At 31.9% G+C, this 23,811-nt stretch overlaps 1 long non-coding RNA gene across 1 annotated transcript; it reads right to left on the bottom strand.

Moving 5' to 3' along the window:
- Nucleotides 1-20,325: 20,325 nt before the first annotated feature.
- On the bottom strand, nucleotides 20,326-22,294 carry LOC128291656 (uncharacterized). Its single transcript, XR_008281466.1, has 3 exons — nucleotides 22,199-22,294; nucleotides 21,109-21,182; nucleotides 20,326-20,510 (listed from the first exon to the last, which is right to left on the bottom strand). It is a non-coding gene; the product is annotated as an uncharacterized LOC128291656 (long non-coding RNA).
- Nucleotides 22,295-23,811: the final 1,517 nt, after the last annotated feature.

Below are 23,811 nucleotides of genomic sequence, written 5' to 3'. Positions count from 1 at the left end.
ATAATCTAATTACATTCAATTACATTCATAACGTCCCTTAATCGAGCCTTCAAAGCCCTAAAAATACATTAGAAACAATCTGAGACTAAATTGGAAACATATAGAAAGTTTAAGAAAAAATTAGAAAATTTGGACTGTAGAGGTCACACGCCTATGTCTCAGGCCGTGTGGACCTGAAATGAACCTTAAACAACAAGTTTACCATTTCAAGCTTGCTTGGATCCTAAGTAAACCATTTACCAACCAAAACACCTATTCAAAGTGACATTAATCAAGCCAAAAACATACCAAATCAACCTATTAAGTGCCTAACCAATGTACCCTCATTCATAACAATTGTACATCAAAATAAAACCTTAAATACAACTTATCAATTCATCAAATCAACACCTAACCAATGTACTTATCACAGGTATCTCAAATACACATATCATTAACACATACCATTTCTATTTGCATTCAAATATCTAACTCATTCACATATATCTTATAGTTTAACATTATGTAAATAAGTCATACTTAACATTATACACATCCAAAACATTTATAATGACATATACACCTAATACATGTCATATAAACCAGAAAAAACGTCCCCAAAACTATCGAAATTAAGTTGTATAGTGTGACTTGAGCACCAATCCAATTGTCCAACCTTCTGAGTATCTTCAAAAACATTAAATAACACAAGTAAGCTCAATGAAGCTTAGTAAGTTCGACATTTTTAAACGATAAATCTTACCGAAATAATTACAACAATTCAAACATTAACTATTCAACCACAAAGGTTTCCTTTCATCCACAATCTCAACCAATAAATCATATACATTCAATTTAATACTCAAATGTATAGCAAATCCATCAAATTTATTAAACAAATTACCTTACCGAGATTTTCAATTTGAGGAGCGAATTACGGATAGGAGCACATCATCAGTCTAACCATAACATGCCATATGCTCATACGAGTCAATCCCTCCAAAACACACCAAATGCTCACAAGAGCTAGTCCAACCGAAACAAGCCAATGCTCATAAGAGATAGTCCAACCGAAACACGCCAAACAAAGAGTATTATAACACGAGAGTTCGCAAAAAATTCTAAACCTCAGTTTACTCAAAAAATATATATCCATCCCTCCAAAACCATCTCCACTCCAATCCCCCACAACACACCATATTACGACTATACTCTATCTCGCGTTCAATCCAATCCGAACATCAAATTCAATAACATATCTCAAATAATCATTCATTATCAATAATTGAATATATATTGTATCATGTTATACTATTAAATAATTCATATAGATGTTAAATTTTAAACCATACGAACTTACCTGGATTGAATTGTAGTAGTTGCTGAAGTTTAGGGACTATTCCATAATTTTTCCTTTTCCACGAATATCTACTGGATCTTGATCTAAAATATAAAATTTCTCAATTATCAGCTTACATTTCACATTTCAATCCACTTTGCAATTAATACCCTTTTAATTTTCAAAACTTTTACAATTTATGCAATTTAGTCCTTTAACCCTAAATTCATCAAATTAACCATTTTTATCAATTCAATAGTCCATAAAAATATAATAGGCCCTTAAACAGTCCTTAATAAACATTAAACTCACTATCAAACCCTAAAATTTTAACATTTTCACAATTTAATCCTAAAATCAAAAGCTAACAAAAATCACTATACAAAATCATCAAACAATACAATCAAAGCTCCAGATACATGTTATTCATCATATAAATTCAAAATTAATCAATTTAAACTTTAAAAAATTTTAACAGAATCAAAAACGAATGTACGAGCTAGCTAGACCTAGTTGTAATGATATCAAAAACATAAAAATTATAAGAAACAGAATAAAAAATGAACTTACATGCAAAGAAATTAGACAACTGAAACTTTTCCTCAACCTATCTATGGATTTCGGCCATTTTAATAAGAAAATGAAAAATGAATTTGTTTATTCATTCTTTAATTTTGTTTAATTTTGATTAAACTTTCATTAATTTACAAAATTGCCATCCAAATCACATTAGTTTGTCATTTTCCATTAATTTTCCATCCCACTATATTAATTAGGGCTTGATTATCACTTAAGTCTTTCCTTAATTATTAATTAAACCATTTAATCACCTAAATGAATTAATTAACAAGTTTTGCACTTTTTTCAATTTAGTCCTTTTCTCTTAATTAACTATCTAAACATTAATATTTCTAAACCAAATTTTAATATGACTCTAATGACTCTATAAATATTCTAAAAATAATATTTATGTGTTGATTCGACATAAATTTGTGGTCCTAAACCACTGTTCCGTCACCACTAAAAATCGGGTTGTTACATAAACGCTTCTTCATTTTTCATTAAGAATATAATTATTTTCATTGTCAAAACCCTTTTTATTTGGAAAAAAATGGCTTTTGAAAACGAAAATGTAGAGTCGCCACCAATCTCTTGATTTAGGTGTGCTTGGACCACCTATTAAAACGTTTTTATTTAATGACAAATAAATTTAGTTCTTGTAAAATAAAAAACGGGTTTGGGAGTCGATTACGCATGAGGAAGGATTAGCACCCTCACTACGCCCAAAAATTGGTACCAAATAGATTTGATGCTATCCTTATGTCAAAAGACCTTTTTTAAAGAAAAGATTTTCCAAAGTATGACCCTTTTTAAAATGTTTGAATAGTTTAAATTAGTAGTCAAAATTCTCTCGTTTCAAAGATATGCAGTTTCATACTTAGTACGATTGAATATGATCCCTTATACCTTTAAAATGCGATTGATTTTCTACTTTTGAAAACTCGTAAAAAGGTTATCCAAATATTTAGTTCACCGGAAAAATCATACCCAATACGATTGAGCACGATTTTCCAAACTCCCTAAATATTGGATATGGCCTTATTTCAGAATTTTTGAATGATAAAGAAAATTAAGAATTTGCTCAAAACGCTTTTATTCGACTTGAAAATAAAAAATGATTATTATCAATCAAAACATTGAAACTTGAACCACAGTGCAATAATATAAAAAAAATCAAAGTTACAAACATGAATCAATATACATATATGAAATATTATACAAGTGGACAAAAAGAACAAATTAACATACACACAATAGCAATGAGCTCACATCCAAAAAATAAATTAGAATAAAATATAACAAGTTTTGAACATAGATAAATGAAGTTGAAGTAATAGTACAAAAGACTGATTGACAATATACAATAATAATATATAAAATAACATTAAAATAAAACACAACACATAATATACAGAGCAATATGGACACTAAGAGCCAATATAATACACAACAATTTAAAAACTATATGAAAAACTTACAAATAAATAATGCATGCTAGGGTTTGACAATGGTTTACATATATAAAATAAACTTAAAAATAAGTAAATGGGTATTAAAATAAAAATATTGTGAAAGAAGAGATTTGGAGCAAATATCATACAAAAATATTTTAAAAACAATACATATCTATTTAAAGGTGATAATATACATACAATAAAAAAAATCGATGTAAACAATATATAATGAAGACACAATAAAAATAAGGAATGAACAATATACATGAAAGATGAATGACCAATATATAATAAAATTATATGAAAATGAAAAATCTTAACTAACAGAGAAATAATATATATATATATATATTTAAAGAATAAATTATGCATATAATAAATTTGGAAAGAAATACAAGTAGAAATTCTATAAAATATCATGGAATTAAAATATAAACTATAAGATTGAATTAACTTTATCATAAGCTATATATGTAATATATTTTAACAACATTATTACATATACAAATGGATTTCCTTTTTTTAAATATATATATATTTAAAATAATATGATCAAATATATGCACCAATTATGTGAATAATAATCGTTTAAATGATACATAAAATATGTGGATTTTTCCTTGAAATAATAAAAATATATATATAACAAAATATAAGGGTAAGTTTAAAAGAAATCACATGTATAAAGTAATATAAAATTAATAATATACATAGCATTCTATCATGAATCATATATATATAGAATAATATAAAAAACATAATTAAGAAAAATATTTTACAAAATGTTAAGTGATATGATATAAAATTTTACAATAATGATTTTAAAAAAAATTATCAAAGTAGCTAAAAAAATAAATAAATAAGAATTAAAAATGAATACTAAGTGGATTTTTAAAAAATAATGATGAATTACATAGAAATAAAGAAACTCAATTAAAATAAAGTTAAAATGAAAGGGATAATTAATAAATTAAACTATTGAAATAAAAAGAACTAAAATGCAATGTGCGAGAATGTGCAGTATCGAACCTGAAATATACCGAGTCTCAAAGCACAATGTTTAAATCCGGCTAAACTGAAATGCCGCAAAAATTCTAAGGAGAAATTTAAAACAAATAAAATGTGAATAAGGACTAATTAAAAAGTCAAGCATGAAAGAAAAGGACTATATGTGCAAATTAACCATCTGAAGCGCCAAAGCGTGGATCCAGCTTATGGCACTGTTTTGAATTCTGCATACAATCAATTCTAAAAAACTAAAATCCAATATGCAGCCATTTAAATGCCAATTAAAATAATAATAAAAAAGAAAAACCCTAAAATCTATTCCCTATTTACTTGGCCGAACCTAAGAGACCTTTCCACTGCTGTTTTGACTCCATATTCGGCCAACGGCCATGAAGCAAGGGCCAAGTTTAGTCCCGTTCGACCACAAATTTGAAAGCCTTGCTCATAGGCTTCAAAATCTTCGCCTTGATTTCAGTTTCGACGAAGCAAACAAGGAGTTCAAAGCCTCCTCCAACAACAGATAAGTCTTCTTTCTTTCTTTTCTTTCTTATAAATTTATTTTCATGCAATAGATAAGGAATGACGAAACAGAAATGAAAATCTAAGAAGAATACAATCTAAAATCACCTTAAAGCTAATTTCAAATGGATTTTTAGTATCTGCATATATTTCTCCGCTATTCTCTTTGTGACCAGAAGAAAAAAGAAAAAAGAACCCATTTACATCGTTTTTCTTCGGTTTTATAACCGAAAAACAAAAGTAAATAAATAAAATAAAAAATACAAATTTCATCACTGTCATGTGCTGTCTATTGCTTGTGGTTATTTTCTGTTACAGGTGTGTATAGCGTGGAGGAGTCATTCGTGGAGCATGGCAGGAGTGGAAGAATCGACTAGAGGATGCAGTGGCTGAAACTTCTAGGGTTTCTGCCGAAAAAATCCTTAATGTTTTGGGCTTGGGGTAATGGGTTATTTGGGCTAATTGGGTTATATATTTTTATTGGGTTTGAGGATTTATTTGGGTTAATTGGTTTATTTTATTATTTGTAAAAAAAAAAACCTGGACTTTGACTAATTTTGGGTCATTTATTATTTTTGGTTTATAATGGGCCGGGCGAATTGGGCCTATTACAGCTGCCCCTCTTTGCTCATTGTCGTGTAACGAAATGAAGCAAAGACCTAAAATAGGGCCAAGTTTGCCCGGTTTTGCTGAATCTTGATTGTAACTCTAGGAAAATAGGACTGGTGACTTAAATCTGCTCCATTGCCATTACATGGAGATAAGATTCGCCGTCCTCAATTTGCTCTGCAACTACTTTAGGGAAATAGATCTTCAATCTTCAGTTTGCTTCCTTGCTACTTCAGGAAGATAAGACTATCATCTTCAACCTACTCTCTTGCTACCTCAGAGAAATAAGGCCAGTAGCTAAAATCTGCTCCATTACCGATACATGGATATAAGATTCGCCATCTTTTGATCTGTTCCATTACTGCTTTGGGAGATAAGATCTTCAATCTTTGTTCTGCTTCCGTGCTACCTTAGGAAGATAAGACAACAATCACCAACCGACTCTCCTACTACCTCAGAGAGATAAGGCTGGTGGATTAAATCTGCTCCATTGCCGATACATGGAGATAAGATTAACCATCTTTGATCTGCTCAGCTACTGCTTTGGGAGATAAGATCTTTAATCTTTAGTCTGCTTCCTTGCTACCTCAGGAAGATAAGACAATCATCTTCAACCTGCTCTTTTGCTACCTCAGAGAGATAAGGTCAGTGACTATAATCTGCTCCATTGCCGATACATGGAGATAAAATTCGTCATCTTCGATCTGCTCCACTACTGTCTAGGGAGATAAGATCGTAAATCTTCAGTCTACTTTCTTGCTACCTTAGAAAGATAAGACTCAATCATCAACATGCTCTCTTGTTACTACATAGAGATAAGGCTGATGGTTTAAATCTGCTCCATTGCTGATACATGGAGATAAGATTCACCATCTACAATTTGTTCTGCTGCAACTTCAAGGAAATAAATCTAGGGCTTAAATCTGCTCCATTACCGATACATGGAGATAAGATTCGCCTCTTTCAATCTATTCCGCCTATATTTAGAGAAATAAGATCTTCAATCTTTAGTCTGCTTCCTTGCTACCTCAGGAAGATAAGACTACAGTCACCAACCTGCTCTCTTGCTACCTCAGAGACATAAGGTCAATAGCTAAAATCTACCCCATTGCCGATACATGGAGATAATATTCGCCATCCTCGATCTGCTCCACTACTGCTTAGGGAGATAAGATCTTCAATCTTCAGTCTGCTTCCTTGCTACCTCAGGAAGATAAGACTACCATCTTCAACCTGCTCTCTTGCTACCTTAGAGAGATAAGGCTTGGGGCTTAAATCCGCTCCATTACCGATACATGGAGATAAGATTTGCCTCTTCCTATCTTCAATCTTCATTCTGCTCCACTGCAACCTCAGGGAGATAAGACCTGTATATTGAGCCTGCCCCACTGCAACCTCAGGAAGATAAGGCTCGTGGCTTAAATCCGCTCCATTGCCGATACATGGAGATAAGATTCACCATCGTGGTCCGCTCCATCAGTAACTCGTGGATATAGGACCCGTTTTCCACCGCTCCATCGCAACCTCGGGGAGGTAAGGTTTGCGCCTTCGATCTTTTCATTGCAACTTCAGGAAGACAAGATCTGACTTCACCACTGTCGCTACACTATCCTCTAGGAAACATGTCCTGTAGACTTGATGTTATATGCGCGTGTTTGTGCCAAATAATTAGGATGTTATGATTGAAATGAATCCAACGCTCCTAACTAAATGAGATATGAGTGATGTCAAATAATTAGGATGCTACGATCAAAATGAATCGAATGATCCTAACTAGATGTGATACTGATTTCAAATAATTAGGATGCTATGATCGAAATGAATCAAATGCTCCTGACTAGATGTGTTATGAATGAATGCAAAAATGAGAATGGTCTTTTTAAATGATTTTTTTTAAAAAGATCATCGCTCTTTATTCACCAGGGTACTATCACTGATTTGTTATGCTGCCATCTTGTTCGACTGGTATTCTTGACAGAAAACTCAAAGAAACAATCACATTCTGCTCAACAAGCTTGCCCCACTGTAATTTTAAAGTCCCTTACATTGTAACTCCTAGGACATAAAGTTTGAACTTCCCACTGCAACCTCAGGGGAATAATCATTTGATTTCCTCAATCTATCCCGTGACAACTCAGAAGTATAGGATTTTCAATCAATTTGATCTGTTATACCATTCCCTGGGTATAGTGAAAAGATGTATATGCATGATATCTGCATGAATACAGAATACCATTTTTCTTTTCTCAAGAATAACCCCATTACTTGTTCTTTTCCGGGATTATAACACCAATTAATATCTTTGACAGAAAATCCAAAGAGATAATCTCAATTTGGGTTTAAACATTTCAAATCCTTAAGCTTGGTAAGTTTTAAACAATAGTCCTATTTCAGGTTCCTGTATTATTTAAAAACTTCCCAAAGTAATATGCGAAACCCCCCTTTATGAAAGTATTATTAGCCCCAAAATCATTATTTTAATCAAAATGCTTGAAAGAGATCATAACCGTGGACAAGAAAGGAATTAATTGAGAACATAGCTCAAAACAAACAAGTAAATGCAACCAAGAAAGAAATCTATTTGGATGTGACCTGAAAATAACAAGGTAATCAAAGATAACAAAAAAAAAATGGGTAAAAATGGAAAGCTAGGTGCCCCAAATATCGCAGCTTGAGCTTCTCTGTACCAACTTCTTGAGGACCATTCTGAGCTCAATCTGTGTTTAGGGGATTCGAAGTACTTTGTCAATGCCCCAAGACGTAAAATACTTCTTTCATTGTTAATTCAGGCACGACAAGACTATTGTATGCCCCACTTTCTTCAAAATTTGAGCCGCATTTTTCGGGTTTTCAACTCAAATCCCCTTTGGTCTCAAAGCGCCCTTTGCGGGTTTTCGCCCTGGCCTCTCCTTTTCTTTCTTATTTTTTTATTTTTATTTTCATTTTTAAATTTTTATTTTTCTTTTTATTTCTCTTTTTTGATTTTTATTTTTTTTAAGGTCTCAAGGCGCCCTTTGCGGGTTTTCACCTTGGCCTCTCCCATTTTAGGTAAAATACTCTTTGACTGTATTTTGAATTTTCTGGATTGGGCAAATCCTTCCGGTCAATATCAATGTTCCTCCAGAATAGGCCTTCTTTACTACCTAGGGTCCCTCCTGGTTCGGCATATTTCTTCCTTTGAAGTCCTTTTGTATAAGAAGGATCTTCTTCAATTTCAAGCTCCCCTCATGGAATTCGAAGATAGACCTTTCATCATAAGCTCGCATCATCCGATCGCGATGATATCTTTTAAATTTGATTAATCATATCAGGATTTGACCCATTCTGATTCATCCAACTTTAGTTCTGCCAAGACTCGAAGAAAAAGAACAAAACATCTCGTTCTCAAAAACTGTTTCAGTCCTATAAATCAATGTGTTGCCCCGGTGAAGATCCAGGCCCATGTTCGACAAATATAGAGGGTAAATGATAACTTCTTTATGCCAATCCTTACAAGACTCGGTCATTTTTCACTATGACCCTTGTTCTGTTGTTTGTTTTTCCTTTTCTTTTTTTTTATTTTTGTACTTTTGTTTTTCTTTTTGAATGCCTTTGCTGCACTGTGATATAGAGTTTGATCTTTGAATAGACTGCAAAATTTTGACATTGTGTAGTTGTATTTAAAAGTGATCCTTTCTGACATTATTTCGTCAGCAACCTTTTTTTTCTTTTTTTTTTTAGAATTTGATGACTATCGATCTTGTAATATTGACATATGAAGCGACCTTCGCCCCCTTCGTGAAGTAATCAATGATTACTAAGATGAATCGATGAGAATGGCCTAATAACATCCTTATCCCACATGGAGAAAATCTGTGAAGAAATGAATGTGGCTTTAACCAATGCAATCCCCTTCCATGGTGGATCAACAATACCCAAACCTCATGATTAGCGTGGCTACCATGAAACCTTTAACATGTGTCCTTTTGGCACTGTATAGACATTTTGTATCATCCACAGATCTTAATATCTCAAATATATCTCGACATGATCATGTGAAAACATCTTTGAATTTCTTGAAGTAACTCAAAGACAATTCATTTTGTCCTTATAGTGACTCAGGTTTCAATCTTTGCCCCTTGATCACAATGTCCATTGACCCTTCATAAAGTAGGATCTGCTTTTTCATCTTGTTCTAACGTCCTTGACAAATCGGAAATAAGTCACAATCTCGCCATCTTCAAAGTCCCGAGATCCACTTAAATGACTTTCTCACCCCAAAAGGAGTCGATTCTGCTGCTGTTGCTCATGTCATTGATATCTGGGGACCTATAGTAGGTATAAAGGCAAATTCCAAGGATAGTTATTTGTATGGTATGATCGTGAATGAAGAATGAAAGCATATTTTTAAAAAAAAAAATAGTCCAAAGAACAAAAGAATATATAAAGAATGAAAGAATATTTATTCAAAAAGAATGCATTTTATTGAAATAAAAATTTTTGGACACAAGCCTATTTCACAAAAGAATTCTTATTGCCCCTAGGCTTAAGACAACAAGCGTGTTTTGAATATTACTGTAAATCAGCTCTAAAAATATAAGGATTTCTTCCACAATCCCATTGCTTAAAACACCCCAAGTACATAAAAGTTTGTAAACTTTTATTCCCTGGACCTCTCTTTGGATATGTCATTCAAATTCTCTTTGATGATTAGTGGTTATAACCCTTGGCTGGCCTATGTTGACCAATTTGAAAGGCATGCTCACGATGTTCGCTTCATTTGCCTTGTTTCCCGAGGTTGACCTTTTGGCACTTTCTCCCATATCTATTTTCCCATTTTTTATCGCATCTTCAATCATCTTACCAGACATTACTATATCTGAAAAGCTCAGAGTAGCGCTTTCTAACATATGATTAATGAACGGGGCTTTTAGAGTATTGATGAAAAGCATCGCAGTCTCCTTCTCCAAAAGAGGCGGTTTGACTTGTGTTGCTACCTCTCTCCATCTTTGGGCATATTGCCTGAAGCTCTCATTTTGTTTTTTTTCCATACTTTGCAAGGTAATTCTGTCAGATGCCATGTCGTTACATGGCTATACTGCTTCATGAAAGCCTATGCTAAGTCCTTCCATGAATGGATTTTAGCACAACTCAATTGATTGTACCATTTAGCTGCTGACCCGATCAGACTGTCCAGGAAGCAATGAATTAATAATTGGTCGTTGTTAACATACCCTATCATCCTTCGACAGAACATTGTGATGTGAGCTTCAGGACAACTAGTCCCATTGTATTTTTCAAATTCTGGAATCTTAAATTTTGGCGGGAGTACTAGATCGGGGACCAAACTTAGATCCTTTGTGTCAATCCCAGAGTAGAAATCAACACTCTCCATTGCTTTCAATTTTTCCTCCAACCACCTATACCGATCCTCAAGTTGTCTTGGCAATTCCCTCTCTGCTTTTTCCATTTCATCTAGATCAAGAACTTCAATATTTGTTGGGTTGGCCCCCGGCTTAGAGCCTGAGCCTGTCGGGTAATCTACCGGTGCAGAGGTACCGGCCTGATATTGCTGAATTCTCACAATAGGTACACCTTGTGGCTGAGTATTTGTTGGGGTGAAACCAGGAGGGTAGAGAGGCTCCTCATTCTCCTTCCAAGTATTGATCATGAAACTTTTCTTTTCTTCAAGCCCCTTTGTCAGCAATTGAGACAACTGGTTCAACATATTCCTTTGAGACTCTAGCACCAGATCTCTCATATCTTGCCTAATCTTCGCCAGTTGCTCTTGCATCTGTATATGTAACTGTTCTTGCATCTCTCTTTGAAGTTGTTCAAGTCTTTCCAATCTTTGATCCATATCTTTTGTCTTAACACGGGTACCGTAACAATGTTTGGTTGGTAAGTTTTTATTGGTTCCCAGATTAACTGAAATGATTTCAACTAATTAGGGACCCTTTTTATGAAAATTTAATGCAAATGTTGAAATGATGCAATGCAATGCAAATGCATGGGATGAATGCAAAAGAAAGAGAGGTGTTGATTTTGAATTTAATTCCATTAGAACAACTTTTCTAGAAAACAAATTCCTTTACATAAAACGGATTACATATAAGGCCTTGCTTTCATATTCTAGGCGAAGACACCAATCCCTTTTCTTCTTGAAATCCAGATCTCGCAAGCCTCCAATAAATGCCTCCACTAGCCCTTCTTTACTTGATCCAGGCCATGACTCATTATCTTCAAGACATTAATTAGCTCTGTTAAGAAAATCGAGACGCGATGGTTCTCAAACAATCTTTATCGGCTTAAATCTTCAAGTAAAGACTTGATTTTCTCCACGAACTGTCAGCCTTCTTCCGTCAATTCAGACAACCGTATTATAATCCACTTCATCAGGAAATTCGTTTTCTTATGACAAACTGTTCTATTTAGCAATCAAATATGAATCAACACCTCCTTTCTATGATGATGTAATGCAATGTAATTATAAACAAAACAAAAACAAAACACGTTAGTACAAGTGAAATAAATATCAAATAAAGTACCTATTCAGGTGACCACTACATTTGGGCAAGGTTCTACGTAAGGTGGCTTCTCAAGATTCACTATATGTGGTTCGGCTCTAAAGAAAGGGTACCTGAACCAGCAGATTCCTCAATTCTCACCCATTATAGGCTCATATGAATCGAGTTCAGTTCAGGGGAATACATTTCCCTATGACCATGCGGAGATGAAAATCTCCCGAAATCATAGGTACAGATATATCCCGAAAGCAATCCACTAGCCCATACGGAGGTGAAAACCTCACGAAAGCATAGTTTCTTACTCTCACTTAACAGGTATAACCACAGCGGTCATGCAATGCAATGCCATATTATTCTACAATACTCGAACCACAACAATCATGCAAACAAATGCAATTAAAAGAATCATGATTTTCAAAACAAATTTTCAATTCTTTGACAAAAGGATAGCAAATAATCAATTTTATGGCCTGACTCTCTTTATTCAATCCCCAATGGAGTCGCCAAGCTGTCGAAACCCTTTTTATTTGGAAAACAATGGGGATCGACTTTTGAAAACGAAAATGTGGAGTCGCCACCAATCTCTTGATTTAGGTGTGATTGGACCACCTATTAAAACGTTTTTATTCAATGACAAATAAATTTAGTTCTTGTAAAATAAAAAACGGGTTCGGGAGTCAATTACGCATGAGGAAGGATTAGCATCCTCACTACGCCCAAAAATTGGTACCAAATTGATTTGATGCTATCCTTATGTCAAAGGACATTTTTTAAATAAAAGATTTTCCAAAGTATAACCCTTTTTAAAATGTTTGAATAGTTTAAATTAGTAGTCAAAATTCTCTCGTTTCAAAGATATGCAGTTTCATACCCAGTACGATTGAATATGATCCCTTATACCTTTAAAATGCGATTGATTTTCGACTTTTGAAAACTCGTAAAAAGGTTATCCAAATATTTAGTTCACCGGAAAAATCATACCCAATACGATTGAGCACGATTTTTCGAACTCCCCAAATATTGGATATGGCCTTATTTCAGAATTTTTGAATGATAAAGGAAATTAAGAATTCGCTCAAAACGCCTTTATTCGACTTGAAAATAAAAAACGATTATTATCAATCAAAACATTGAAACTTGAACCACAGTGCAATAATATAAAAAAAAAAATCAAAGTTACAAACATGAATCAATATACATAAATGAAATATTATACAAGTGGACAAAAAGAACAAATTAACATACACACAATAGCAATGAGCTCACATCCAAAAATAAATTAGAATAAAATATAACAAGTTTTGAACATAGATGAACAGAAATTGAAGTAATAGTACAAAAGACTGATTGACAATATACAATAATAATATATAAAATAACATGAAAAATAAAACACAACACATAATATACAGAGCAATATGGACACTAAGAGCCAATATAATACACAACAATTTAAAAACATTAAGAAAAATATTATACAAAATGTTAATTGATATGATATAAAATTTTACAATAATGATTTTAAAAATAAAATAAAATTATCAAAGTAGCTAAAATAAATAAATAAATAAATAAATAAGAATTAAAAAATGAATACTAAGTGAATTTTTTTAAAAAAATAAAGATGAATTACATAGAAATAAAGAAACTCAATTAAAATAAAGTTAAAATGAAAGGGATAATTAATAAATTAAACTATTGAAATCAAAAAAGAACTAGAATGCAATGTGCGAGAATGTGCAGGGATCGAAACTGGAAATATACCGAGTCTCAAAGCACAATGTTTAAATCCGGGCTGAACTGAAATATCGCGCAAATTCTAACGAGAAATTTAAAACAAATAAAATGTGAATAACGACTAATTAAAAAGTCATTGCGAAAGAAAATGACTATATTCGCAAATTAACCATCTGAAGCGCCAAAGTGTGGATCCAGCTTATGGCACCGTTTTGAATTCTGCATACAATCAATTCTAAAAAACTAAAATCCAATATGCAGCCATTTAAATGCCAATTAAAAAAAAAGAAAAATTCTAAAACCTATTCCCTATTTACTTGGTCGAACCTAAGAGACCTTTCCACTACTGCTTTGCCTCCATATTCGGCTAATGGCCATGAAGCAAGGGCCAAGTTTAGTCCCGTTCGACCACAAATCTGAAAGCCTTGCTCATAGGCTTCAAAATCTTCGCCTTGATTTCAGTTTCGACGAAGCAAACAAGGAGTTCAACGCCTCCTCCAACAACAAATAAGTCTTCTTTCTTTCTTTTCTTTCTTATAAATTTATTTTCATGCAATAGATAAGGAATGACGAAACAGAAATGAAAATCCAAGAAGACTACAATCTAAAATCACCTTAAAGCTAATTTCGAATGGATTTTTAGTATCTCTGCTATTCTCTTTGTGACTAAAAGAAAAAAGAAAAAAAAACCCCCCATTTACATCGTTTTTCTTCGGTTTTATAGCCGAAAAACAAAAATAAATAAATAAAATAAAAAATATAAATTTCATCACTGTCATTTGCTGTCTATTGCTTGTGGTTATTTTCAGTTGCAGGTGTGTATGGCGTGGAGGAGTCGTTCGTGGAGCATGGCACGAGTGGAAGAATCGGCTAGAGGCTGCAGTGGCTGAAACTTCTAGGGTTTCTGCCGAAAAAATCCTTAGTGTTTTGGGCTTGGGGTAATGGGTTATTTGGGCTAATTGGGTTATATATTTTTATTGGGTTTGAGGATTTATTTGGGTTAATTGAGTTATTTTATTATTTGTAAAAAAAAAACTTGGACTTTGACTAATTTTGGGCCATTTATTATTTTTGGTTTATAATGGGCCGGGCGAATTGGGCCTATTACATTCATTAATAAATTTTTCAACTCTAGGAGTTAGTTTCTTTGTGCAAGATTTCTTTCTTATGGTTTTTAGAAGTAGTTTTCTTCTTGATTTTCTTCAAAGAGCCGTGGAAATTTGTTCTTCATCCTTCAATTTGCCAATGATTATTTCTTGGAAGGTTAATTAGAATCATTAATTGATTTTGTTGGGATTTATATCTCAAAGGGTTCATTTGACACTTATCAATCTATCAATCATGTCCATCAGTTTACTCGTTCCATCTTCTCCGTACATATCGTCTCACCCCATGCAATGCAATATGTAATGCTTTGTAATAGAACAATTCAACACTAGAAATAGACATATTTAACAGGTACTCAATTCATCACTAGCAATAGACATATTTAACATACACTCAATTCATCACTAGCAATAGACATGTTTAACATGTAATCATTAAACAGTAGTAGTAGACATGCTGAACATGTAATCAGTAATAAAGTGGTATGAATAACATTATTAGTTTATTATTCACATATCGTGCATATAACAGTAATAAAGCAATCAATTAGATCAAGAATTTCAAAATACTCATATTATCAAGGACCCAATTGAGTGAACTAAAACCCTAAAAATAATTCAGGGAATATACAAGGACTAAATTACACATAACATAAATTTTAGGGTAAAAATGTAAGACAGGGAACACACAATCATGTGTCCAGGCCGTGTGGAAGGGTTACACGGCCACGTCGCCAAGCCATGTAACAGATTGTGGTCATGTGGCAAATGCAAAAATTAACCTACAAGAGAGATATGGTCGTGTAGAAGGGTTGTGGTCGTGTGGTTCACAAACTAGCCTAAGGCTTTCAAGGCACATGATCGTGTGGAAGGCAATGTGGTCCACCTGTGTGGTCCACATGCCCGTGTGAAAGACTGTGTGGCCCTAATCGTACACATAATCACCACTGATTGCTTAGGAAAGACACACACCTTTCATCGAGGGTCCGATCGATGTTTCTTATGCTCAGTTCTGGTTTGATTCACCTAAATTAGGTTCTTCAAACGATATTTACACACGAGATAATGATTGATTTCAAGATTTATCAAGATTATCTATATATTTGTCAAGAATTGAAAAAGGATTGTTTAATCGAACGTAGGACTAGTGCCAGATAAAAAAATTACAGAAATTTAGGATCTAAACTTTGGAATGAGGTGTACTTACCATTACTTGGAAAAGATCGAGATACTATTTATGGAAATTACGAAATCAATTGTAAAACGATTGATTGAAGGATGTTTTAATCTGGGAAAGCAAAATATTCAACAGCAAAAAGATGTAAATTTTGATACAAAAAAGAAGAAAGAGAAGTAAAAGGGAAGAAATAGAGAGATGAAAGAAAATTTCTAATAAGGATTGAAAATAAAACAAGAAGTCAAGTTTAATTAGGAAAAGTTGGGTTAAATACCTAGGGTTTGAGGAACCCTAGGGGCGGCATAGCAATTTTCGCATTGCTGTCGAAAAAATAAAATGGATGTGGGGATAGAGTGGCTCGAGCCTAAGTCACTTAAGGGAATAAAATAACGTTTAACCATTAGGTTATCATCCATTTCTTATTAAGTTTTATCTCTGACTAAGTATATTTTAGAGTGGTTTTTATTTTAGGTTGCTGAAAATAAAATGAAAAGAAATGTGAGAAAGGAAGCTCAAACCTAGGACCTCTAGGATAGCATAGTAGCACTTAACCATCAAGCCTAGCTGTTCAAATTTTGGTTTATCCATTACAATTAACCCCCTATATTTTGGGGCATGACAAGCTCTATTAAATCATTCCACTTGTGATAAAAATTCTTTCTTGTTCCACCAAAGACAAGATTTGAGGACGAATTTTTTCAAGGAAATGGGGAATAATACATACACGGATAAGGTAAAACTTATTAAATTGCTTTCATCGAAGCAGCCAATTTTCAAGTTTAGAAAATCAACCAACTTACGACAACATTTTGGATGGGATCTAGGTATTTTTGGGTTGAGAGGTCGCATAGCATTTGAATAGCTATCTCTTAGCTTCGAAACTGTAACGCCCTCTAACCCTATACCGTCATCGGAACAGGGTTACGAGACATTACCAGTCAGTACGGTCTAATTTCGGTCATTAATTAAAGTAAATATTTACACACATCCTAGTTTTAAGATGTCGTCCCTTTAATGGGCCCTCGCGGTCCAATATGAACAGTAAATTCAATTCGGGACTAATTTAGAATCACTACGAATTTTTAGTAAATTTCAAAATTCATACTACATACCGTTGCCAACCATAATTTACTCATTTCATGAGTACATCTACAACCTAAATGACTCTCATAAAACATCCTAGGTACATGCCATTACCAATAATTAACACACTTTACCTTAATGAATTCGGATCGAATCGATGCTGATTCAACGTTCTATCTTTACTAAACTCAAGACGAAACAAACCGTCACACGAGTATGGTATACTCAAGTGGTATTTCCATAATCCGAACACTTAATAATATAACAATTAAACTTAAAATCACAATAACAATTATAAGTATTCATTTGTTTGTTTTATAGATAAATTTTCAATTACTTACCATATAAATTCTATACAAGTCATATAACAAACACAATAGCATATTTGTTCAATTCTTTTCATTTACTTACCGTATAAATTCTATACAATATATTCACAATTCACTTGTTTTCACACTTTATTTCTTAACAAGATACCATCTTAATTCATTCTAACATCAATCATCATCCATTTGAACTTCACTCATTTCATGAACCTTTTGGTTCATGTTTTCAATCTCATATCTCAATTTCAATTCTCAATTCAATTTCTCATTTCATTCCAATAGCTCAATCAATCAAATTCACTCGACTTATCTTTTCACTTATTTACCCCTATTAACAAGACTCGGACCTTGGCGGATACACGGATCCAACCAAACACACCAATATGGCACCCAAAGCCTCATCGGATAGTTCAAGCAATATTTGACACCCAGGTCTCATCGGCCCACCAAGTAAAGTTGGTACCAAGACCTCATCGAATCTATCCAAGAAATATAGTGACACCCAAAGGTCTCATCGACTCGAGGTCGAAGAATCCCTAAACACTTCCAATCCTATGGCATGCCAACTATATCCGACTCAGCCCGATACTTTTAATAGGGTATTCAATTCACTTTCAATTTTTTTCAATCAATACACATTTTAATTAATCACATAAATTCGTAATCCAATACAATTCAATTCACTTTTCAATAACAAATATCCAAATATCACAAATCTCATATTTAAAATTTTCAAACAATTTATATTTCAATTCAATTCAAATAATCAATATATATTCAATATTCAATATATATATCTATATATATATACGCCAATTCAATCAATATAAATTCAATAATTTCATCACATACTATATCAATCCATTTCATTTGCAAAACACAATAATTCTTACTTCAAAACACTTAATATACATATTAAGAAATAAATTCAACAATTAAGTATTAGGTTCGGATTATAGAAATACAAACCGTAATTTTCGAGCTAACTCCCGTTGACTTTGTCTTGTCCTTTCTTAGCAAAGATTTCTGGTACCACATTGACTACGAAATTAATACAATTCATAATCATTAATACATTACTAATTCATATCTTGAGTTATAGAATTCTAAATTAAGATCCGCTAATTTTTCCTGAAACTAGACTCACAAATCTTCTTACAATAAAATTTTCAGAATTTTTGGTTTAGCCATTAAGTACAGTTTATTCTTTAAATTCACCCCTATTCTGCCGTCTGACAGTTTCGTCCCTTCTTCACTAAAAATTAATTATCTCACAGTACAGAACTCGGATAACATTCTCATTGATTTCTAATGAAAATAGACTCATTAGGGATTCTAAAAATATAAGTTTAAGCCTCTAATTATTTTTATTCAATTTTGGTGATTTTCCAAAGTCAGAATAGGGAACCTGAATTCATTCTGACCTTGTCTCACAAAATTCATTATATCTCATAATTTACAATTCAATTGCTTATATCGTTTCTTCTATAAGAAACTAGACTCAATAATATTTAATTTCATATTTTATTCATCCTATAATTCAATTTCTACAATTTTTGGTGATTTTTCAAACTTAGACTACTGCTGCTGTCCAAAATAGTCTTAGTACAAAATGTTGATTTACTTTAATTTCAATTTAATTCTAACTAAATTCACTTACTTTTCTATCTTAATTCATACTTTATTTCTATTCAAATTTCATCCATACTCTCATTTAAATATTAAATTTCCAGCATACTTTCCTAATTTCAAAATTTCATCAATTTAGTCCCTACAACATAAAACTTATAACTTACTTTACAATTTGATCCTATTATCAATTCTAGCTTGAAATTTACTCAATTAAACCCTTAATTCACTATTTTATTCAACATGAACTATACTTGAAAATCTATAAACTCTCAAAATATCAACTTAATTTCATCAAAGTCTTGTTCCAAAGCTTCTAAAACATCAAAATTTAAGAAGAAATGACTTAATTGACTTACCAAATTAAACTTTGAGCCTTGAAACCCAAATTTTCCTTTTTCTTTTCTTTCTTTCTTTCTCCCTGTTTCTTCTCTGTTTCGTTTGCTTTCATTCTGTTTCTTATGTTTCTTTACTTATTTATATAATATAATATATAATATAATATACTATAATATAATAATAATTTAATATATATATTTTAACACATAAAAAAATCTCAGATTTTTATGTTTATGTTGCCTCACTTAGGACAAATAGCATAATTGCCATTTTGGTCCTCTTCATTTTCTTTTAATCTACAATTCAACTTTCATCCTTTATTCAATTTAGTCATTTTTCCTAATTACTCTTAATTAAACTAAATTTACTTAATTAAACTCTAATTAACCACTCAATTGACTTCGTAAATATTTTTAATAAATATTTAAGAATCCATTTTCGAAACGGAGACCAAAATACACTTTTTCGGTAATAAAGAAAATTCGGTCGTTATGTAAACGCACTTTGAATCACTTAATTATGAGTTCAAGATGTAACACCCCCTAACCCCAAACCGTTACCGGAACGAGGTTATGAGGTATTACCGGACATATCAGACAACTTACGAATAATTTACAATTAATATAACTTTCATAGTATAATATAATAATTAAGTCCCTATCTTGAACTCTCGAAGTTCAAACACGTATTAAAAGTAGAACGGGACTTGTTCGAGTATTCCAAATTTTTTTATAAAAATTTCGGCAACATTTCTGCTTATTTTTACCTAAACCTCCTGCAAATTCAAACCAAAACAACCAACACCAATATTTCACATTCATATACTAATATTTATATTATTAACAAAATTTTAATTTAATAACTATTATAGCATCATTCAAAATTGATTAAAAACTTCATTCATTTAACAACTTGATGTTCATGTATCTAAATATCATGTATTTTCCTTACCATTTCATTTAACCATCTAAATTTTATAATTCATCCTTCACTACCCAAAGTAATATACATATTCAAGTGACTAAATAACACCTATGTACATGCCACCTTTACCCAAAAGAAAAATATACATCACCAAGTTTGTGTTGGAGTCGAGATTGTTCTGGATACTGAGCCGGGACACTTGACTTCTACTAACCTGCGCACGGAAACAACCGTACGCTGAGTATGGATATACTCAGTGGTATTACTATAATCCAAGACTATTTAACATTAATAAATTACAAACATCAATTATTTACCCTATTAACAAATAATCTCATTTTCAAAATTTCATTTCAATTATTTACCCTATTAACAAATAATCTCATTTTCAAAATTTCATTTCAATTATTTACCCTATTAACAAAGCTCGGACTATGACAGATACGCGGATTTCCACCCAAACACACCAGAATATCCAACCCAAACACACCCGGAATATTGTAAATCCTCCATAACACACCGATATAATATATCCTCCCAAACACACCAATAAGGCATTAAATGCCTATTCGGATAAACCGAAGTATATAATAACATAAACATCTTCTCGGCCGACCTACAATCTCTTTATCACATCACAAATCCAATGGCATGCCATTTGTATCGAATCTAGTCCGACGAGTTAATAGGGTATTATTTTACTTTTTCTAATTTCAATTTCACATACTTACCTCAAGTCTTATTTACCATACATAACAATTAAAATTTCAGCAATTAATAATAATTAAAATTCTAATTATAGTAATACACACCGTAATTCTCCCGTTTTAGTCCTCGATGACTTTCTCCTTTCCTTTCGATGCTGATGCTTCAGGTTCTTTGTTGGCTATGAAAATAATAATTTATAATCATCAATACAACATGATTCAATTTAATTCATGAGCCTAAACATGCAAATTTAACCATTTTTAATGTATATATATAATTTCACCATTAAGCTGTCTACTTGAGTCATTGTTACTAAATTATTTATATCTTGAGCTACGAAACCCCAAATTAATATCCGTAAATTTTCATTAAAACTAGACTCATATATATTCTAACCATAAAATTTCCAGAATTTTTGGTCTAGCCATTTAGTACAGTTTATTCGTTAAATACTCCCCTGTTATTTCATTTGACAGTTCTGACCTCTCTCTACTAAAAATAAATTATCTCATTGTACAGAATTCGAATAAGGTTCTTGTTTATTTATTTTGAAACTAGATTCATTAAGGAGTTCACATATATAAACTACACTCCACAATAATTTTTGTACAATTTTTAATGATTTTCCAAAGTTAAAACAGGGCATCTCGAAATCACCCCGAACCAGTATTACAAAATTTCAAATATCTCTTGATTCATCAATTAATTGCTTACACTGTTTCTACTATAAGAAACTAGACTCAATAAGCTTTAATTCCATATTTTTTTCATCCTCTAGTTCAATTTATAAAATTTTTAGTGAATTTTCAAAGTCAGACCATTGCTACTTCCCAAAACTGTTTTGATGTAAAATGTTAATAACCAAATTTATAACACCAATTCACACCTTATTCCTATTCAAATTTCATTTAAACTCAAATTTAACTATTAAATTTTCAACATATTTTCTTAATTCCGAATTTTCCTCAATTTAGTCCCTAAAACACAAAACTTATAGCTTACTTTGCAATTCAATCCTTATATCTATTCTAACTTGAATTTCATTCAATTAAACCCCTATTTCATCATTTTATTCAACAAGAACTTTGTTTAAAAACCTAAGAACTTCCAAACTAACAATTTAATTTCATCAAAAACTAGTTTTGAGACTTCTAAAATATCAAAATTATGAGAAAAGGACTTGATTGAGCTTACCAATTAACTCCAAGCTTCATAAACCCTATTTCCCCTTTTCTTTCTTCTTTCTCCCCTGTTTCTTCTCTGTTTTCGTTTTCATTTCCTTTTCTTTTAACTTATTTGTTTCTTTTATATATGTAATAATATAATATAATATAATATAATATACTTAATTATTAAATAAATATATATATTTTTTTAATCAATAAAATCTTTGATATTTTCCACGTTAAACCACCTCAGCTATAGGAAATGGTTTAATTTCCTCTTAAGTCCTTCTAATTTTTCTTTAATCTATAATTAAACTTTTACCCTTATTCAATTTAATCCTTTTTACTAATTACTCTAAATTAAGCTAAATTTACTTAATTAAAACCTAATTAAACACACTACTAGACTTATAAATATTTTTAATAATTATTTTCGAACTTATTTCACTAAGACGGAGGCCCGATAACACACTTTTCTGGTGCCCACGGATTTTGGGTCGTTACACAAGAGCTCAAGTTATGATCGCTTTAGTGAAAATTGCATGAGTAGAATTTCTTGACAGGACTATTATAGAAATTATAAGTTTCAGGCTTTTAATTGAGTTTAAATCATATTGGGTTCGATTTTTAGGGCTTAATTTTTATTATATAGGAGCTCAATATTGTATTTATTAGGTTTTCTTATTTATTTATTCTGAATCTTGGATTTTTTAAGTATTTAATGTTGTCTAGAGATTTATGTTTTTAGTCAAATAAGGAAGTTTAGTTTTAAACTACTTTTTATTTAGATAAATTAGAGTTTCATTTAGATGTACTTAGCTAGCCTATATAAAGGTTTCTTCATTGCTAATTAAGCAAACAACTGTTTTCATTAATAAAGTTTTCAACTTTGGGAGTTAATTTCTTTGTGCAAGATTTCTTTCTTGTGATTTATCTAAATAAGAGTAGTTTTAAACTAAATTTCCTTATTTGACTAAGAAACATAAAAATCCTAACGACTTAAAATACTTTAAAAAATATGCAAAATTCAAATAAATAAATAATAAACACAATATTGAGATTATATATAATAAAAACTAAGCCTAAAAATCTAGCCCAATATGATTTAAATTCAAATTAAAAGCCCAAAATTTGTAATTTCCGTAATAATCATCTCCAGAAATCCTGCTCGCGCAATTTTAACTAAAGTGATCATAACTTGAGCTCCTGAACTCGAAATCAAGTGATTCAAAGTGCATTTCGAAGCTAATTTCAAATGGATTTTTAGTATCTGCATATATTTCTCCGCTATTCTCTTTGTGACCAGAAGAAAAAAGAAAAAAAAACCCATTTACATCGTTTTTCTTCGGTTTTATAACTGAAAAACGAAAGTAAATAAATAAAATAAAAAATACAAATTTCATCACTGTCATTTGCTGTCTATTGCTTGTGGTTATTTTCTGTTGCAGGTGTGTATAGCGTGGAGGACTCATTCGTGGAGCATGGCACGAGTGGAAGAATCGACTAGAGGCTGCAGTGGCTGAAACTTCTAGGGTTTCTGCCGAAAAAATCCTTAGTGTTTTGGGCTTGGGGTAATGGGTTATTTGGGCTAATTGGGTTATATATTTTTATTGGGTTTGAGGATTTATTTGGGTTAATTGG

This window comes from Gossypium arboreum, chromosome 4 (assembly GCF_025698485.1).
Source record: "Gossypium arboreum isolate Shixiya-1 chromosome 4, ASM2569848v2, whole genome shotgun sequence".
NCBI classification, from domain to species: domain Eukaryota; kingdom Viridiplantae; phylum Streptophyta; class Magnoliopsida; order Malvales; family Malvaceae; genus Gossypium; species Gossypium arboreum.
This window is presented reverse-complemented; position numbering and strand designations above follow the sequence as displayed.